Raw genomic sequence first — 20,441 nt, 5'->3', positions numbered from 1 at the left:
AAACAGAGTGGTTTGCCACTACAGAACAGGCTTTTCGGTTTCATTTCCTCAGTGAAGTGCCTGTCAGCGACTGTGTGGCACTGTTATAGCAATCAATGCAAGTCAGGTCTACAAACACAGGGATGTATTTTCTACCCCTTTTTTGCCACTGAGCATCTGTTCAAAGTGAGCCATTATACGGCATCATCATGTATAAACATATTAGCAGGCATGGAGGGGAATAAATCTGCTCCCTTTTCACTTGCACACGTTCTATTTCCATAATATGCTTTATTAGATTTTTTCGTGTGCATGTCTGAGTTTTGGGTGGGGTCAGTTCCAGGTCAGGGCCAATTGTACTGAGGGGTACAAGGATCACAGCTTGCAATTAAAGGCAGGTGATTTGCTTCAAAAACATTTTTTGTTATGCTGGTTCTGGTAGAATGTCTCTTCACATCCCGATAGCTATCAATACGTTCAGTGGTCTAAATGTATTTTTATCAACTGTGGAAGACATAGGACCATAAAAAGTTCAACCAAACATTACGATAGGCTGTCCTACCTGCCTGTCATCCTATGTATTTGAATGCCTCTGTGCACCTTGTTCGCGCAGACAGGATACAGTACGTCATCTGTGCATTCTAATACACTTTTACAGACCAAATGAGAATGGAAGCCGTTATTATTTTAATATTATGCACTTCATACTGTAATGTTTTCTCACCGGTGAATGAAACATGAGGTAATCTGACAGCGTTGCATTCAATCCACCACCAATGTCATCTCTCATCAGGCTGCTGATTAGCCTCTGCAGCCTGTGCAAGTGTTTTTTGGAGGCGTGGCTTTGCAGAGGAGGGTGGGATCTTGTTTTTAAAGCTAGCTTGCTATTGCTAGCCTTTCCGAAATCACTTACCATAACTGTAATGCAGGAACATTTAGTTTATAACATAGTGGGTGCTTTCAACAAATTTTGCAGAGAAAGATGGCACATACTGTAAAAAAATAAAATAAAATAAAGATAAAAAGGAAATAATTAAATTGGGGAAAAAATAAATCAATAGACAGTCTTAAAACTTTTTGGGCTAATAAAGGTATTTTCTATTTAAATACTTATATCATGTTAAAAAGACAGTTTGGACAAAAATTTGAAGTTTGTCATCATTTGATATTATCATTTATGCATGATCTGCTTTATACACAAAATGTGTTAAGCAGACGTTTTAAGAGACCAGGGACAGCTATGGTCACCATTCACTTTCATAACAGGAAAGAGAGCAGCACAAACTTCTTTGTGTTGCACAAAAGTCACACAGGTTTGACATGAATGAGAGTGAAAGTTGCAATTTATTTTATTTTTGTCTGAACTGGTCCCATAAATAAAAGTAGATTTACTTCCCTGAAAAATAAAACTATGGTTCTACCCAAACATCCTGACACCGTAACACTGACTTAACCAATAGTATGGATTTGGGGGAGGGGCAATTTGTTGCTCCAACCAATGGAAAACATGGGGAGTTTTTTTTTATAGTTTGAAATCAATAATCAACTCCAAGACTTGTCCAAGCAAGCTAAAAATGGCATGGTGGCATTTTTTTTATCTCAAATTTCCTTTTTTAATCAGTTAGGTTGAGGGTAGGGTTTAGTGTAGGTGGAACATTCTTTTCAAACTTGACTCTTAGCAACACTCAACAGACATTTCATTTCTGAACTGCTTCTAGATGTACAATAATCAACATAAAACACTTCTGTTCTGTTTTAGATCAAACTGAACACTTAGAACCACTCACTGAATTTGTCGCGTGATATTTCCTGGTTTGGAAATAGCTTACTTCCACAGTGAACTTCAGACAGAATGAAACTGAAGACATGGTTAAATGCATGGTTATGTCAACATGCATCGAAATATTATAATAAATAAGGCTGCACGATTATGACAAAAATCATAATTGATTATTCCCTTGAAATTGCAGTTGCGATTATTTATGATTATCACAATTTACACTGAATGATGTTTTTACCATTGTTTGATGCAACTGCATGCCATATTATTATATAAAAATAAGCAGAAAACACTAACTGAAAAACCTTAAGTGCTTTTCTATAGTATTAAGCCTCAAATGTTATATACACATCAGATTGGATTCTTTAAAATATATTTAAAAAAGTAAATACATGAATGATATTATAATGTTATACTAAAAGTAAAGCAATGGAAAAACCCTTAAGATAACATAAAGAAGAAAAAGACATCTTAAGCTTGCAGAATAACATGCAAGCTTAATTACCGATTTGAAACGATTACTTAATTGTGGCATCTATAATTGTAATCGCGATTAGTAAATCAATTGAATGTGCAGCCCTCATAATAAATATACCGATATTTTTAGTAGGCCTAATTATACTGATGCAGATGAAGCTCATTTTCAAAGCGAGCTGGGCAGCGTATCATATACATGTCAAACATGAAGCCATTGGATACACGAAGATATTTTAACGTCTAATTAAACTCATTAACTGCTGATTAGCGATTGCCTTGCCTGTGGCAAAGTAGGGCCTCTCATCATTTGGCCGACTTGAGTTAGCTGGCAGGGGAATAGGGCGTCCGGAGCTTAACAGGCCTGCTTTTGTCCACAATGACAAGCAACATGAGGAAGCCAATGCTGTTTTATTAATTAGTCCCTTTGAAAGTTGAACCATGTGGCTACACACATTACGACATTTGTGAGGCTGCTCCACGCATGCACACTTCTCCATCTCCCTTGCTCTCTCTTTATTTCGCGATGAACGACTGAGGGCTGGTGGCCGATCATTACAGATGATCCATTCTTTCATAGCATGACCTTTGTGAGTCTGCTTATTTCAAAGCACCGCCCCTGCAATGCCTAAATCTACCAGGCTCTCACTTTTAATTAAACGCAAATGAGAATGTTTGCTTTGATGAAAATGAGAAAAATCTTAGGTCATGCACGTTCGTTATTTTCAACATTTAAATAGTTAGCTTTGTTTTGCAATTGGTGCCTCATGTTGATGCAGCAAACCCGAGGCACTGATGCTTTTGTTTTTGCCATGACTCACCCTTGTTTATTTGCCAAAAAAACAATGATAGCATTATACGTGTGAGATTAGGTTTTGACAGGACATGTGCGGGGAGCGTTCGGCAGCAGGCGAGCTCGGGATTACGTGCTAATGTTAAATCTGCATATGGTACAAGCAGAAATCAGCTTTAATGGGTCTGTAAAGCCAAACTAATAAAGATTATTTCTAAGCTGATGAGAAATTAATACTGAATGTGAGGCTGGATTCAAATCGATGCTTAGTTTGGCTCATGAAAATGAACTACAGTACGTTCTGTCCTCGTTTTTTTTTTTTTACTAATTCCAGTGCATGATTAAAAACAACTGAAGAGAAACAACAAAGACAGACTGAACAAAACGAGTTATTGTAAATGACATTGTTTCAGCCGTTTCATATTTTTCCTATTAAAGTTATGATTCAGTGCATTCTGTCACAAATACTGCCGGGGTAATATCACAGTGATTCTCAGGGTCATTTAGAGACATTTTCTTGCCTTTTTATACATCTCTGAACCCCCATTCACTGATCTCTCACATCAGCAGTTGCTCAAGACCTGGGGAATCTCCTAATGGACTTTTCACTGAACAAATAATTAGATGAGTTAAGTCATTAAAGTATAAGATGAAGTGCTACCATGGAGATCTCAGGGCGACTGAACATCATCTCAGCGTTGGATACTGACTCATCCTTCTGGACATGTAAACCTCTCTCTCTCTCTTCTGTTTTTCTCTGTCTATAAACGCAATGGAGTCAGATCTGTTAATCAATCCTGTTTGATCCACAGTAAACATCACAATAACACAGTCAGAAAAGTATGTCAGCAGGCATTATATTCATAATGGCTTGCAAAAGAAAAGTAACAAGTTTAATCCATCGACTAAAGCTGCGGTCTGGACTGAAACAAGAAAAAACAAGCATAAAAGTCAGACAGCACAATCAGACAAAATATGGTTCAAATGTAAAAAACAAAAAAAAACTAAAGGAAAGTGCAATCTCCCAAACAGCACTACAATAATATATAGCGTGACCTCGGAGGAGGTAGGAATATCAGTGCTAGATATTGCAATGTTGAGGAGTCGCCGTGGGATGTAGCCATAGGTGGGAAATTGGCTCAGAGGGCAGCACACCTGCTGTTCATGTGAAGTCCAAAGCCTCTTTGCTCAAGTACCGACTGGCCCACATCAGATCAACAACAGCAGGACAGCCATATATCCTGATGAAAGATTCACCTCATCATTTGTAAGATGGAACTAGTCAAAACCTGGGAGTTCTCATCAGCACTAGAAAGAAACGTGTTGTTTAGAGCAGTGCTTCTCAACTGGTTTTGCTTTTTGCAATTTTACATTGCACATCAAGTGGCACCCCAAAACACAGTACCAAAACTTTTTATCATACAAGAGTAAACAAAAATGTCAAGCAAACTCTTCATGCGACGTTCTGCCTTATTTCTTGCTTCCGCCCCCAAAAAACAATTTGTATCATATACAATTAATTTCAAATTAAACACACAAATTTATTAATATTCCAAAACAGCACAGAGTCTGATCAGATGGTGCATGATTTGTGATGCAACAAATTAAAATTTTTCAATAATTATTTTAATGCTTTGGCCACTTCTAAAATTCTGAAATTTAGTCTAAATAAATAACTAAAACACTAAAAACCAAAAACTTGATTGTTTTAAAAGCTTCATGTCAATTTAGTCATCACATTATGAAGATTTGGCAAATATAATATTTAAAATTGTTATTAAATACATATTGGTATGTAAAAATTGTGAAAATGAAAATGTATAATCCAATAACAACTGATACAATATAATAAATGCCAACATAAAAACAGCATAAAGTCTGAATAGATGCAAGACCTTGTCAACAAAAACACTGATAAATGCATGATTAGGAAATCAACAATATTAACGTTTCAAATAAGTATTATGGCCAATGACGATACCCAAAAAATGGCCACAATATTTACACATTATATTTTAAATTTAGTCTAAATAATGGAGACATCATATAAATGTACAATCCTGATATGTACCGATTTGCTAAAGATGACATTTAAGCGTGTAAATAAATTATAATTGTTTTTAAAGCTTATCATTAGAATTCAGAATAATAATCTACAAAAAAATGACATGCACATTTAAATGTCAAATTATATATATATATATATATATATATATATATATATATATATATATATATATATATATACACATACATATATACACACACACACACACGCAATAAAAAAATTAATAAAAGGCACAAAAGCTGTCACTGGGGCGGTACGGTTTTGTAATTTTAGGCATATGTACACTTTAGGTACTAATTTGTACCTTTAAGGTACCAATATGAACTCTTTAGGTACAAAGCTGTGCCTTTTGAAAAGGTATCGCCCCAGTGATTTTATTTTATAAAAAAAATTTGCAGTGTGATAGCAGTTTAGAATAACTGGTCAAAAAATATATCAACATTAGATATAATTTCTCAAAAAGAGTGAAAAGGCTTCATTCAATCAATGTTCCCACTTCACAAGGGCTAAAAGTCCGGACCAAACTAGTGATCTACATTATTCTGTACTGTAGTGGAAACTGAAATGATCAGTTATTTATAACACACACCACAATAGATTGTTGGCCATGTGAAAATCATGAGTATCCAATCACACATAGACTATAAATCATTGATACATTGATCTCTTTTGCAACCACATCTGGCAAAAACACACAGTGGACTTCAATCTTCAGTTCAAGCAAAATGGCGATGTGTGAAATTCAAAAAGCCATAATACTGTAGAAGCTTAGATTCCACCAGTTATACAGGCAGAAAACTGTGAATAAATGCTGCTTTGAATCTGTACACTGCCAGACTGAGGAATGCAAACCCCATGACACAGAGATGACTGAAACAGATTTGATTAATTTTATCTGTCATTAGTGTTCACTTGAATAATACATTAATACTTGCATAGAATTGGGAATTGTGCAAACATGGGCAGCTGTCTAATTAAATATCAATGAAAGAAAGTCTGCCCATCGATATCACACACAAGTCTTGTGCATTAAATATGTTTAGTGTTGATGGTGATCATGGCACAATTCAGCCACAATCATTGCTTGTGGGTCATTAATAATTAATGAAAACTGAGTGAACAGGTAAAGAGTAAATTGATCTTTATTTTACTAAACTTTACTCAAGTCTCACTTGCACATTTAGTTATAATCTGATATAAAGCAAACTTGTTAAAGCCTAAATTTATTTTGTAAATGCAAAAAAAAAAAAAAAAAAAAAAAAAATAATAATAATAATAATAATAATAATAATAATAATAATAAAAAAAAAAATATATATATATATATATATATATATATATATATATATATATATATATATATATATATATATATATATATATATATATGTATATATATATATATGTATATATATATATAATTTAAATGTTTGAATTTAGGCATCACAACATTACAATGTACTTTTTAAAAAACACATTTTTATTTTGGAGTTGAATCCCTTGAATAATACATTAATACACACATAGATGTGAGAATTGCGCACAACAAACAGCCGCCTGACTAAATATCTAAAATATTAAAACGTTTTCTGCCCATTGATATTTAGCGCTGATGATGATGATGATGATTCGCCACACATTTCAAACCTCCAGCTTATCAATAATGAGCCATTCATGAAAAGAGTCATGAAAACTAACCAAATGGGTAAAGATAAAGAATAAATCAATCTTTATTTTACTAGACTCTCTACGCAAGTCTCACTCACAGATTTAGTTGCGATCTGATACGAGGCTTTAATTTGTGTGTGCCGTTAGGATAGCGGTGTGTCACTGAGCCGCACGAGGAGCAGAAACAAACAATGAACAACCATAATCTGGGGCTTGAATCGTAGGTCACCGGGGGGCTGCTTGCGCTGCCTCCCAGTAAGTGTTGTGATGTCAGCTCCTTTACACACTCACCATCCATCTTACTGAAGCAATGGAGTCCACTGCAAAAAAAGAGAGAGAGAGGGAAAGAAAAACAATGGCTGAACGTATGTTTAGGGAAATAAATGAAATCTAAGGCTAAAGTACTCCTCCCCAGATGCAAAATTTTTGACACTGAATCGGGAAACAAATGACGTAGGGGCCCCGCTAGGCCACAGCAAGACAGTTGGGGGAACAAATGTCCTCTGATCTAAATGCCCTCTAGTTTTAAGAGTCTAACCTACGAGCATTACACCAGGGCCCGCTAGCTAGGCTAACGCAAGCCATTATGCTCCTCTGCTCTTTACCTGCGCAATAGAGACAAGAGAGAGAAACAATGGAGCTCCTCTTCAGCTATCCACACAGCACCTGAAGCAGAGCATGTCTTATTCCTCGCCCGAGGCCTTCCACCCCGCACAGGCTCGGATCACACCAAACAGTTCATCTTTAAAGCACGTCGCACGGAGACGCCGCAGTCATACTGATACCCAGGCTAAAGGTGCGAGGCTCTAGCATGCCTTTCTATCCCAGCATGCTAAGCTCAGAAAGATACAGGCTTTTAGATGAAGACCCAGCAGCTACCTACGGTATAAATAATGTCTGAGACCATTGTTAACAATGCATTGAAAGCCATATCTGGTAACAGAAAAACGGGGGTTTTCTGAAAAACAAAAAAACTACAAAATAAAATGCATTAACATCTATATTAAATATTTTTACATTTGAACAATTCTTAAACTTAAAAGAAAACACACTTCTCCTATAAGGCTCCTCTTTGTTCTTCAACAGAGGATCTAAGCTTCCCTTTTAGTCACGAGCCATCTAAATGGGAGCGAATCTTATTATCTAATCTCACCTTGTTATAACTATGTAAGATATGATTATATGAACCCTCTGTCAAAGGAGCATCATGCGGTTATAGTTGTACTGAGTTTCATTTAGGATGTTTCTCTTTTCTACCCACTTCTTGTGCATGACACTACACATAAATCGGATGAAACATTTCACACTGCTCATCATCACACAAACAAAATATCATTTCAAGGAGGATTTTCGAGAATAAAAATAGAAATGTCGTGTTAGTGCACTACCAGTGTTTTCAGGAGAAAAAAAAACTGAAATATGATTTCTTAATGACGGAGGAAATATAGCAGACTACAAATTATATTTTTATTAAAGTATATCAATAAAATACACTAATAATAATAATAATACCACAAAAGTGTGATTTTTTTTGTGTGTGTAAACAGAACTATACAAAACATGTTGCAAAAATGTATCAGCAAAGCGACTCAAAAAAAAACTTGACCAAAAATGCATACATTTATATGGAAACAAATGTTTTTTTAGAAAATTAAATAATACATGAAACATATTTATACATGGTATGTGTGATCTGTTTTCTCTCTGGTTTTGCTGCATTGCATTCTGAAAGTCATTCTCTTGTTAAAGGCTGGCCCTAAAGCACTTCCAATTTCCATGGTCTACCTATGCCTCCTATTGGCCTGTTTCATTCAGTCACCCTTTACTGCATGCTGAGTGCAATCTAAAAGCGCAGAAAGACAGCGAGAAACCGAGGTGGTTGAGGGTGGGGGCAAGAGGGAGATGAGGTTAAGAGAGAAACAGAGAAAGAATGATATCTTATGAATGTTGACCACTGTCTCCTTACATAAATCTGCACATTAAGTACAAGAAATGAGCCTTTTGCTGCTGAGGCTTGGACAATGGAGTCTGAATCAGTAATGTCATTTAAAAGCATTCACATCAGAGGAGATGGCGGACCCAGATTAGAGAGACTCCGTTACCATCAGGCTTGGTGTGTCATACACAGTCCAGTGAAGGATAGCGCCCAAACACAGCAAAACATGATGAGACAGAGTCACACTTAGGTTTGAAATTTGTCTACTTGAAACTGAAATTTCTACATGCCTTACTATTAAAAGAAACCAAGAGATATAATGTAACTTCGATAACAGAGCAAACATTATAAACCACAAAAAAAACATGAATATATAATACACAAATATTTGATTAATATAAAAAAGCTGTTTTCAACCTTGATATATATATATATATATTAAAAAATAAACATATTAGTATTATTTTTGAAGGATTATGTGACACTGAAGGCTGAAGTAATGACTGCTAAAAATTCACAATTACACTTTAAAATATGTTAAAACACAAAAAGGATATGAAATAATTTCTTAAAATATTACTGTATTTTGATCATGCAGCCGTGCTGAGCATTAGAGCATTATTGTGTTGATGTATACACATGAAATGTATGTACTGGCTTCATAAAAAAAAAAAAAAAACATGATCATACAAGCCATATTTTGTTTAACTATAAATAAATAAAAAATAAAACCTCTTAAGTACCTCTTAAAAAGGAAAAATCTTTTAATTTGATCAAACTTTAATTCTAAAATCAAGAAAGCTTCTGATCATTGTCCACACTGATGAGAGGAACCACACTTTCAGCTTTTATTTTACCCTTTTGTTCAATCCAAAAGCTCCAGATGGAATATATGCATTTTGTGTAGTAAAAGAGACAAGACTATTCCAAGCTTCATACATGACCAGAGAGGACACTCCATCGGTGTAAAAATCACTAAACGCACGTGCATTCAGCATTAGGGCCAAAACACCATGCATTAGTATAGTCATAAATATTGCCGCACGCTTAAAATGACAACATAAATGTGTGGAATCAGAGGGATTAGAATGTTTGAAGAAATGAAGCATGTAATGACGCTAGATTCACCTCCATTATTTTCAGCCTGCCACAATTCCTCCATTATTTCACTTAAGAGACCACATCAAAGATGCAGCTGACGCCTTTGAAGCATGTATCGGAAACTGAACTCTCAATGGCCCCATTTTACAAAGCTTGACTCCGGGATCCCACAAAGTTCCAAGAAGCATATGACCCTCCCATTAGGCAGAACACAAAAAAAGGGGTCAGGCACCCACAAACCCCCGCACATTTCAATTGGTAATGGAATCGCACGGGCGATAATTAATGTCCCGCTTTCCAAATGTGGTTCATTTGAAATATCTCTGCTAAATCCCTTTTTCTGCACCGAACCGCTGCTTTTATTTTTTAAGGAGTAATCCTGCTATTGTTGAACCTGAACAGAAAGTGAGACCCAACGAAGCACTGAAGTGGCAAAAGACAAAAAAAATAAATACATTTAAAAAAAATTGACAGTGATCTAGGTGACCGATTCGATTCCCTTTTGACACTCGGCCACAGTGGCTCTACGCTTGCCGACTCAAGCTCGGACCGCATACAGCATGGACCATCCAAACCAAACTAAAACGAAGAGGTTGAGAAGCTAAAGTGTATTGGATCTGGTAAGAGTTAGTCGATTGTTTCTGGCCCATGGGTGGTGGTTTATGCTAATGTTAGTATCAATACAAACAAAGGCCATACAGCTGTACAAAGTACATCAAGGAAATGAAAGACAAGGCTGCCTCTGTCAGTGCAGTGTACAATAAAAGAGGGATTTAAAGGCAGGCCGACCGATCACTGGGGAGCCACAAAATGAATGAACTGTAGAAATGCTCCGAGTTGATCCTTTTCGCTAGCGGTTTAGGGACTAGCTAATGGTCGGGACAGAAAATATATAACCCAGACACGTTTGGGCATCACAAAGGTCAGGGAAGGGTGAAACCAAGCAGACAGAATGATAGGGATCCTGTCATAAAACGCCATTATTGTGGGAATAAGTGATGAATTTCTGTTAGCCATTAGATAAAACATTTCTGATTAGGAAGACGTCGTCAGCCATCACGTGAGAAATGTATATAGGGGTTAAATCTGAAGTACAATCAATACGCTGTTTGAAACATTTAATGACAATTAAATGAAGAACAGGGGGCTTCAAGGTGAGAACAACCATTCATTTCTGAAAGATGCGTTGCGGATTTTAAAAAAACAAAGTATAAATATATCACACTCGCTGGAGAAACTCAGTGATTGATTATCATTTTTAGTTGTAACTTTTTTGTGTGATAAAAAATCATGTACTGTATAAACAAAACAAGAAAAAAAAACTTTGAAAGATATTTTAGCATCACATCAATTATGAAATTGGAAATAATCATCCTTGTGTTGACATTACAGTATTAAATTCTTCAGACCGGTCTGGTGAAGAAACACAAAGAGATTGAGCACTTGATCCATATGAAGGGTTTATGACAAATCTCTCTTATCCACAATAAATCCATTCTTTTGTCCATTTCAGAATGTCCTCATTATTAAAATCTGGCAAAACAAAAATAGGATTTATGCTGATGGCTTAAATTGCATTGAAATTAAGATTCTTACAGCTTAAAAACCCTCAAGTGCTCAATAAAAGCTCCTCAGAATTGCCAAGAATGGTGTATTACTGTATTACTATATTTTTCTACTTCCCTGTATTACTTAATCTTGTTTAATTTCATTTTCTCCTTTCTCATTATGCCTCTTTCTATAGTTTGTCTCTCAAATTATATGGAAATTACACCTAAAAGCAATAAAGGGTCATCTAAAATGGCTGTGTTGAAGATTGAATCATGAATTTCAAGGACCTATGAACGCAAGCTTCCATTACGGTCCAATTCCCAGCTTATTTCCCCGATATACATCTCCTGGCCTGTATTCAAAATTTCGCCGTTCCTCAAGTGACAAGAGCATGTATCGGACATCTGAGAAGTAAAGGCTTATTCCTGACCCGGTTTCCATGGTAACCCAGTGCTGACTATCTGCTGGCAGGTTTTGACACGAAGGAGAAATGTAGGTCTGGCTGTCTTTGTTGAGCATTATATGTTTATGTTTACATGTTTAACAGGATTTTTTTTTTTTTTTTATCAGATTGTGCTTTAAGAATAATATACAAAATATACATCATTTTCTGTGGAAAATATTTGAAATAAATATTGTGTCATTAAATTGTTGTTTCTAATTAAAACTTAATACTAATTGTTACTATACTGATATTACAATATTAGGAAAAAATTGATAACATATTTGACAATGATATATTTTTTTTTTTTTTTTGAGTGAGTGAGTGGGGGGAAAAAAATCAATGGACTTGGCTTGCTTTACAGGCCATCATACTGCAATTCATAATTATTTACCAACCCAGAGTACAAGAATTAGCATTTTGATTTATACTGACCCTGTTCAGGTTCAGGTCAATATCACTTCCATTTCTAAATCAATTCAGGAGAACGAATTGAAAACGAATTGACTGCTGAATTCCCCTTTGGTTTCCATATAAATGTCCAAAAAATGTATCCAAGTTCACCTCTTACATCTCTTAAATCTCATCTCTTTACCTGCTTTCTGAATCAGCCTAATCGAAGCTCGAATAGACTCCTACATGAGATATATAACCCAACACACATACAAGTTCTATAAATCATCCTAACATAAAAACATAACTATATTTTATCCTTTTAGTATGATTCACTTCAGTAAAAATTTGAAATTTTAGCTATTATAATTTTGACTGAAACTAAGAATAAAACAATCATGGGATAACAGACTGAGAACAATCCCTCTCCTGTCTCTTTGTAATGCATAAATTGCCAAAGCTGACCACCGTTACTTGTAAAAGCAATCTGGCATCCCTCTTTCATTTCTCCATCTCGCTCCGCGATCCTCCAGCAGTATTAGCGATACTAGGAAAGGTCACATGATAAATGACTGACAAACACATCAAACCATATTAGCTTGTAGCTTTGTTATCAGCTGACGGCAGAGATAACAGAAAAAATGAAGCTTCTCCCGAATCATTCGGCTTTGTGTTTTGCCTGCTCTGCAGTCTAAATCAGAAGGAGGGATACTAAGGGGAGAAGGGAGAAGAAGAAAAAAAAAAGAAGAATCTGGCGGTGGCTGTTTGTCTCAGGGTCTGACAGTGGGAGAGCAATAATACGCATTAATGATGGTGCGTGTGCAAGTCTGTGCAGCCAGGAGCAGTCAGTCACATTGGCTACCAGGAGGTGCCAGTGAGCACTTACACACACAAACACATATATATACCCCTCCCCAAGGCCCCCAAGGTGAGAGTGACCACCGGCCCCTGTCTACCCTTTGAGTCAAATCAGGGTTTTCCAAAAGAGTGATTAAGAATGGCACAGGCGTGTTGAGAAGCGGGAAGAAATTTGGAAATGGCAGTTCAGAAACAATCAAGGCGAATTTCAAACGGATTAGCCTGGGAGGTTCTGAGCACGAGTTAGACGCTATCTCAACTTTCCAACTGAAAAAATCAATCCCGTCTCCTCCAGGATGAGAAAAGTAATATGAAAAACAAGCGCAATGGCTACCATCTGCGCAACACAAAACTGTTCGGTTCCAAAATGAATTGCCATAGATATTTCCTTCCCCAGCTTCCTGCTTTTTATTAGTGTTCCCCATCAGCCTGTTCTCATTTCTCAGTTGTACTTTTGGTAGTTATGTACTAAAAAAAAAAAAAATGTTCCGCTGAGAAAATTGGGTAGCTACAGTTAGCAGGTTAATATTCCGCAAGTTAATCGAATTGTTACTTATAGACAACAAAGAACGACAGCTAAAGACGACAGAAACAATTTCTACTGGGTTGGAAACAACTTTAAATAGCAAAATGAAAGAACAAACATAGGTACTTGTAGGCACTTACATTGCATTGCTTCTGTTCTTTACATAGTATTCTTTTTTTTAAATAAAGACTTCTATTCTATATTCTAAACTGCCCTACAAAGCAAAAAGGCAGTAACTACGCAGAGTGCAGAACTGAGAAAAATGACTTAAAAGTAATTACTGTACAAACAACTACCATTTTTCTCCAAAACGACACACATTTCAGATAAGATGTTTTGTCACATAACAAAGGATGCCTTGAATGTCATGAAAATGACAATAACTAATTTTTGACCAAAAATGCAGTTACTGCCTTTTTGCTTTGTAGGGCAGTATACTTATTTTTACTTAATGTTGCATTAATAAGATTAGTGTATAGCACTTTATGGATATACATCTATAGTTTTGTATGGTATTATACAGTACAGATATTCTACTGCATCACCACAGGTGATTCAAAACAATGTTTCTTGCACTGAATTTACTTGGTAGCAACTTTTCCGTGCGCTTCCTTTCCATCTTAAGCCTGACAGCATCTTTAAACATAGATTTCAGTGTTAGCAGGCCAGTTTGAGCGCTTTGGGTTATCCACTCCAACTTATGGACATGACCTGAGTGGGAGAGGAAGAGATTATGGCAGAATGAGCGAGGGAGAGGGCGCTCGGGACCTAAGCTCCCTCACATGAAGCTTTCATTACATGAAGGGCGAGCCGCAGAGAAACCTGATTTACCATGGGACTGTGTTCCTGCGCCAGAAAGCCAGTGCTCCTGTCAACCTCCATACCGGTATCTCTTACTGTAGCTAGATGGAGAGAAAGAAAAAGAGAGCCTAACAATCCTTGTCAGAGCCAAATACTGTCTTTAGCCCGTGTACGGATTTGAAATAATTGCAGTTGTCATTAATGCCAAGAATCAGGCAGTGGCCTGCAATGGTGGAGCCAGGGCAGATGCTAACGAATCATGTCAAGCCATGCATACTTGACATTTATTACATAAAACAATAAGCAGCAGAAACCTCTTGCTGCATAATTACACCATTTAGACATGATCGGGATCAGACGTAATGAAAAAGACCTGCAGGAAAAAATAAATTAGTTGCCATCTGCTTTCCTGGAGGGCCTGCCACCACCCTGGAGAGACATCACGGATAATGTGAGACTTTAGGAGCTCTGCTTTAGCTGGGGAATGACACTAATTCTGCCCAGTGTTTATCTCCCCTCACTGAGCAGGACTCATAAAGATTTCATGTTACTCAAATAAGCCCTACAGTTTTCACTCTGATCGTGCTATAGATAGATGTGCTATAGACACAGCAGGCTTTACACAATCTTACAGCATACGTTTTATAGAAAGGTATTAAGACAAAGCGTCTTCATTTCAGACTTATCGAAAGCTTAGTTTAACACCACCGTGGAAATTCAACTTAAATATTTATTAGGCTGAAGTTTTAGTTTCAACAATTCGCATAAATCAAATAATGTCAAATTCTCAATTAGGGGAATTTTACGGTTTAGAATTTAGTAATAATAATGATAATGCACTATGAATTTCAATTTATATTTATAGAATTATAATATATATTATTATTATTATTATTACTAATATTGTTGCTATTATTATTATTATTATTATTTCTTCTTCATCATTTAGGTCACTTTATAACAGTTTTCGACTTTTTTACTGTTTCCACAGCTGATCCAACTTTCTTCCAAAACTGAAAAATGTAATTAAAATGTCAAATATCATTACCATCGCACAATAACAATATTACAAATCATCATCTTCATACACACTGCACCAAAATCAAGATGGTTGATCAAGGCCATGATCAGATGCTTAATCCAGGTCATACATGATAAATATTAGTTGTGGACTAATTATTATGTATTAAGTAATATCAACATAATATCATACTGTATGACGCATTAATCTCATATCTCAATAACACACACACATAATATAAAATGTTATATATTTATAAATTATGCCACAAATTATGACACTGGATACCAATTTACATCATGTTAAACAGATCATGCAAAAAACAACATACTACTAACAAAAGTACTAATTATAAAATTGTTCTTGTGTACTTTGCTTATATAACATGCATGCTATATTTAAAGGACGGGTCTGATATGGGTTTTGTGCAGTTTTCTGCAGCCAAGAGCAGCGAAGGCATATATAAGGCATTATTTTGGTGCGCTCCTGGCTACAGAGAATTAGAAAATATCAGACTGTCATTGTGATTTGATACTAGGATGAAAAATGTCAAAAGTGGAGATGACAAATCAGCCCAGTGAGGAGAAGTGGCTCTCAGACAGGGGATGTCATTTGTCATGATTGCCATTTGACTGCACTCCCAGTCCCCCTCCTCCACCGGCTTTTCTGCCTACAGATGAATGATACATTGATAGCCATTAATTCTAAATTACCCAAATTTGCCTAACTGCATCTAGCATGTTTGTGAAAAACAAATCTATCATTGCTTTGCTTTTCCTTGTTCCATTTTTCCTCCCCTTCGCTCTCCTCTTCTTTGCCTTCCGCGGAGCCTGAACCTTTCGGTGGACAGACGGGGAATTCGATTTGCACTCTGCACAATACACACAGCCAGACCATCAAACCCTAAGCTTGGTGACATTTCCAAATGTTCATCTCCCCTCATTTCAATCGTCCATTTGGAATGAATAAAACAGCCAGGCGACTTGAAAGAACGGCAGCCCCCTGAGCTTCGCTGAATCTATGGATCCTATCTCCACCTCCTCGAAACCCCCAACCCTTCTGCCCCCACCCTAAGCCCAACCTTTAGGAAGCCGAGAGGCTTTGTTGGAGGGGGACACAGCTGAGCCTGCCTCACATCCAGAGCCCCCTGCATAATGCTGGAGGTAATTAAGCCACAGCTTCAAGGTTGCATGGACACAAGACAATTCGGCCTAATGAAGTATCGATCGGCTGCAGCAGAAGTAAAACAAGTTGACATTCATTTAGAGGTACTAGTGAGAATATACCACAATGCCACGAATGACGTAAGGCTACAATGGCACACGGTTTAGTCATATGAAAACAATGTAGTCTAGACTATAATACCTCTTGTTGAGCCACTTTGTCAAATCAACAATCACGACCATGTTTTTGGTACTATTGAAGGGTGTATTATATAGAGAGTTTGGTTATAAAACAAAATGAAAAATTGATTTCAAAGAAAACTCAGATTTAACCAAATGAGTTTTACAAGAAGCAATGGCTTTCAATGGAATTCCTCTTAAGAATATCAAGATTTAGACTGATATCAGTCTTGTTAATAGAACAACGGACATTCAGATTGTATCAGACAGTGCGGTATTAAACAAATTCGCAATTATTCCAATATGAAATATCCTGAGAAACATACTTGATTTGGTCTGTCAGGAGATGTTCCTGAGAATATGATATTATTGCTCCAATGAGGTCTGATCTAGGTTTGGTTTCACTAAAAAAGGTCTACATGTCCTGAGAAAACCTCTCATAGCAGAAAACCCCCCAGTGACAATCGCATTTCTTTAACAAATTTGACTCGTTAAAGTAGTTTGACTGACAAATGTTATGATTCATAACATCTGCCCTAGTTCAATGATTGAAAGCTTTTAATATTTTTTTTTTATTTAGCATTATGGTGGAAAACTTTTCACTCCCTTTTATTTGCATGTAATCGTTAAAATGTAAATTAATTTCTAAAATAATAGCAGATCCGCTTAAACAAATTATGTTTGTTGAAAAGGCCTAATTTATTTATATGGTAAGGTTTTCACAATTTAAGTTGAATGTTTATTTATTTTTTATATTTTTGAGTGCATATTAGGAGCATTAGGATGTAAATTACACATTTTACAGCAATTACATTGAAAGAAAAGGTCTGATGGTCATCTAAACTACATCCCTTGCTAACAAAATGCTGATAAGAAGCATAATTCACCACAACTAATCAATTCATTTTATCTAAAATAAACACAGCTCCGCACTTTCCATGAAATTCAAACCGAGCACTTTAAAACACCCACATTTGTAGCTTATCAGCCCAATCAAATGCAAGCATCTGGGCGACAGCAGAAATTTTTCCTTAAGTAATCGTCAATCTTTTAATGGAGTCCACAAATGTCAGTTGCCAATATGTTTTAGCATTAAATGCAGCAGGAAGGATCCAGAAAGGTGGGCTATTCAGCAGAACACAACGCATTGTTAAAAAGCCTCAATTATGCCAAATAGCCAGGTTTGGACACATATTTGCATTGTGTAATATCTACAATCAATGCAGACATGAAAGTCAATTTGACTCTGCCTCATAAGGTGAAACTCACAGTAAGTGAAAACCACTAGCGCTTTACATAAAAAGTACAGTGAGTTCCATTTGTCAGAGGCACGGTTCAAATATTTTGACATACTTTATGATAATAGCCGCATAAACCTGCTAACAAATCACCAATCATGTGCAAACAGGAAAAAAGAATCCGTTCCACTGCCAAAAAGATCACACTGATGCATTACTGTATCGTTGTCAAAAAATGGCAGTCAAGTGTCACGGTGCGTTAACATTAGCGCAAGGCCTTAAATACATTTACACAAAACAATTCCACCCACAGAAGCAGAATACTTTATATAAAAGTCCGCATAGCATTTGGAGTGAAGGTGAGAGATGCTCAAAGTGCAGGTCAGGTGACATGATAAACAGAGAACTGAACATGTACTCGAATCTCGAACTCCCTTTTATTCTCTCTTTGCTCATGGCATAGACTGCAAAGATTACATAACATAGCATAACTACACACTACATTAAGGATTCTGGTAGAAACACCTAAAGGCAAAAGCTCACTCTAAAAAGGTTTTTTATACACATTTATATGGATATGAATTCAAAAACACATTTTGAAACAAAAGCTCAAAAAGTTTCAATGAAACATTGGTCATTCAGTTGCACAGACTAATTAAGAATTCAGACAGTGAATTATAAACCACCTAAACAGTTGATTTCACTTCACAGAAATACTACTTCTTTTTGATAGCTTATAGCGATCATAAATCACATAAATTATAAATCAGAGATTGTTTTGACACACACGAAGAGAAAAAAAAAAAGAAGCTGTCCAGTTTATGAAAGAAGTCAGCATAAATAAAACATTTTCTCATGGGCAATCATAAATATGGAGAAGCGAGGTGTGAAAATGAATATCTAGTCACCGCAAAAAAGAAAGGGAAAAAAAATAGGGGCTCATTGTGCAGGGCTGCTCTCTGCTTGTCTTACGGGGAGTTGTTTGGTTTCTTCTCTTACCTGTCACAGACGCAGGAGTCAGGCCAGTTTCTCCGAGGATTCTGCTGCTGCTGAAGACCGTCCGCAGAAACCACACTGTGAACACTTCACTGAAATACATATACATCAGATAATATTTGCGTCAAAACATCCACGACTTTAACTTTTGTCACAGCTCGCAAAACGCACAATGATCGCTGTATATATTTGCATGGATTGGATCTTGTGCAGCTCTCAGTTCTATTAACGTGTATATTTACATTCACAAAGCTGTACTCTGAAAAAAAGAAAAAGGTGATCAAACAAATTTCACCACACTGTATTATAATAATAATAATAATAATAATAATAATAATAATAATAATAATAATAATAATAATAATAATAATGAAGAAGAAGAAGAAGAATTAAAAAATAAATACACTAAAAATAAAACAGTAAAAAGAAATATACAGCTTAATTAGTTTCTGATAGCAAAAGCTTTTAAAGTAAAAAAAAATTACTTATTTATTGCTTGTTTTTAAAAAAGAAAATTTTAAAAACAAGAATTTTCATTTCCCTTTATTATGATTATATATATATATATATATATATATATATATATATATATATATATATATATATATATATATATATACACACACACACACACTTGTAACCAGTGCACATTTGATTTCAAAAGAGAAATAAATATGATAAACAATAAAAGAATATAAATAAATAATATAAAAAACACAAAACTTGATTCGCTTTTGATTGGAAAAGCTTTAAAGTTGTTAATAAAAAAAGTATTTTGATATGTATTGACATAATAAAGAAATTTTAATATTAATTGAATTAAATTATATATATATATGATTTATTTAAATTTTTTATACAGTGCAATCTTAAAAAAAAAAAAAAACAATTTCGTACGCTTTCATATTTCTTTTGTAATTCGTTTTAATTCAACCAATACTGTAATTTAAAGTGTTACTGATATTCATTTCACAACTTCTGGCTAGGCAGACACTTTTTTAAAAGTTTCTCTTTAACTGTACTTTGCTAAACTGCAATATCAGTATGTCATATGAAAAAGTAGGCCAGGAACTATCAATCTAATCCTCATCACTATCCAATCTACTGTATCTGAATAGTGCATGATTCATTCTTCAGTATTAATCATGTACTTTGTTCATATAAAACAAAGCTTACGCTCTATTTGCTAAGATATTTGACCCTGTGAAAGAGTTAAGACATTACGGCTTGGATTTAAAATGCATCTAAAGATTAAAACTGCTGGTTGACTATTAAAGAGGATTATAGATGAAGGAAAATTATTTTTCATTTTGATGCAAAAATAAAAATAAGGAACAGGTGGTACACGATATAAATTGTGATAGCAAATAAGGTTACGCAGGATATGTGTAACATATCGCTCCCCTCGCTTCAATCAGAGCAATAAAATTAAAGTAATATCTTGCACAAGCAACAAGATTTGTTGTAAATATA

At 35.5% G+C, this 20,441-nt stretch overlaps 1 long non-coding RNA gene across 1 annotated transcript in view; it reads right to left on the bottom strand.

The window, feature by feature from the left end:
* Nucleotides 1–6,639: 6,639 nt before the first annotated feature.
* The window catches only part of LOC113066238 (uncharacterized), a 37,919-nt gene continuing 24,117 nt past the window's right edge, over nt 6,640–20,441 (bottom strand). Inside the window, exons 2-3 of the long non-coding RNA XR_003279145.1 lie at nt 18,972–19,060; nt 6,640–7,082 (exon numbers count right to left, since the gene is read on the bottom strand). This is a non-coding gene — a long non-coding RNA (uncharacterized LOC113066238). The remainder of the gene's footprint in view (nt 7,083–18,971; nt 19,061–20,441) is intronic.

Source organism: Carassius auratus, chromosome 49, assembly GCF_003368295.1.
Source record: "Carassius auratus strain Wakin chromosome 49, ASM336829v1, whole genome shotgun sequence".
NCBI lineage: Eukaryota > Metazoa > Chordata > Actinopteri > Cypriniformes > Cyprinidae > Carassius > Carassius auratus.
The sequence above is the reverse complement of the archived record's forward strand: the minus strand, read 5'-3'. Positions and strand labels throughout refer to the sequence as shown.